The 1739-nt window shown below is 41.7% G+C and overlaps 1 pseudogene; it reads left to right on the plus strand.

The window, feature by feature from the left end:
* The first annotated feature begins 312 nt into the window (after positions 1 to 312).
* LOC109678102 (olfactory receptor 10G9-like) lies at positions 313 to 1229 on the plus strand (annotated as a pseudogene).
* Positions 1230 to 1739: the final 510 nt, after the last annotated feature.

Consider the following 1739-nt stretch of genomic DNA (forward strand, 5'->3'; position numbering starts at 1 on the left):
TTAAGTTTGTGGGAAATCATGATACATCAATAGGTTAATAAGGTGATTTTCTCATACTTTCTTCTGCATATATTTGTGTGTGCCTCTGTCTTTGCCTATGTGTGTGTTTGCATGTGAGTGAGAAAGATGCTAAAATTATTCCATTTCCTTTACCAAAGAAGCTTTATAAGAAACAAAGTCAAGTACAACTCTAGCATTTTCTACCATGGATGCTGCAGTTGTCACTTAGAGAAGGAGCTCTCTGTTCTCAATAGCATGCCAACAGGTGGTTGCTCCGTATCTCTACAGGGAATATGATTGAAGATGGAAGAAATGACAAACGTGAGCATAGTGACAACATTCTTCCTCACAGGCCTTCCCCACCCACCCTCACTGGATACCACACTCTTTAGAATCTTCCTGGTGATTTACATTCTCACTGTGCTGGGGAACCTCATCATCCTCTTGTGATCAGGGTAGATTCTCACCTTCACACACCAGTGTTCTACTTCCTCACCAACCTCTCATTCATTGACATGTGGTTCTCCACTGTCACAGTGCCCAAATGCTCATGACTTTAGCATCCCTGGAAGGCAGGACTATCTCCTTCCATAGCTGTGTGCCTCAGCTCTGTTTCTTCCATTTTCTGGGGAGCACTGAATGTTTCCTTTACATAGTCATGTCATATGATCTTTATCTAGCTATAAGTTACCCCACTCAGGTACACCACCATGAAGAGTGGATGAACATATGCTCTCCTGGCCACTGGCACCTGGATCAGTGGCTCCCTACTTCAGACCAAACAGACATTCTGTTTGCCCTACTGTGGGCCCAACCAGATCCAGCATTACTTCTGTGATGCACCACTTATCTTCAAGCTGGCCTGTGCAGACACCTCAGCCAATGAGATGGTCATCTTTGTGAACATCAGGGTAGTGGCTGCTTTCTCCTGGTAGTGCTGTCCTATGTGTCCACTGTGTGTTCCTTCCTGAGGATCCGCACCTCAGAGGGGTGACACAGAGACTTTCAGACCTGTGCTTCCCCTGTAGTGTGGTCATCTGTTTCTTTGTGCCTTGTGTTTTCATCTACCTGTGACCAGGCTCCAGGAGTGCTGTGGATGGGGTTGTGGCTGTTTTCTACACTGTGCTCACATCCCTGCTCAACCCTGCTGTGTATACCCTGAGGAACAAGGAGGTGAAGAAAGCACTATTGAAGCTGAAGGCAAAGCAGCACATTCTCAGAGTAAATGAACACTAGGAAGGAGATATTTCATCTTTTCAAAATTAAGAATATAATTTAGTTGTCTGTATTAAACACATTCCATTTTAGTTTGCATTGTTAAGCAATATTCAAATCCAACTGCACAGGAATATTTCTTTTTATTAAGTTTTTCTGTTTCTAGTCTTTTTTTCGTTGAACATGGTTGTTCTGATCTATTGACTCAAATTTTTACAATGGGTTTAAAAATTTCTTAACATGAATTTTCTAGTTGGGTGTCAGACACAGAGGATTGAGTTATTCATCTCTCTGATTTAATAATATGTTTTATTTAGATATAGTTCTTGTGCACGCAAAAGTTGTGATTTTTTTCTTGTCTTTTTTTTTTTGGGCAGCATTGGAGTTTTGAACTCAGGGTCTCACACTTTTTAGGCAGGCATTCTACAACTTGAGTCCACCCCAGCCCTAATGTTCAGATTTTACAATCATAGGGATGCTGATCAAGAACAGTAATAACTACAGAGGTCATGCATTCATGATTA

This window comes from Castor canadensis, chromosome 2 (assembly GCF_047511655.1).
Source record: "Castor canadensis chromosome 2, mCasCan1.hap1v2, whole genome shotgun sequence".
Lineage (NCBI taxonomy): Eukaryota > Metazoa > Chordata > Mammalia > Rodentia > Castoridae > Castor > Castor canadensis.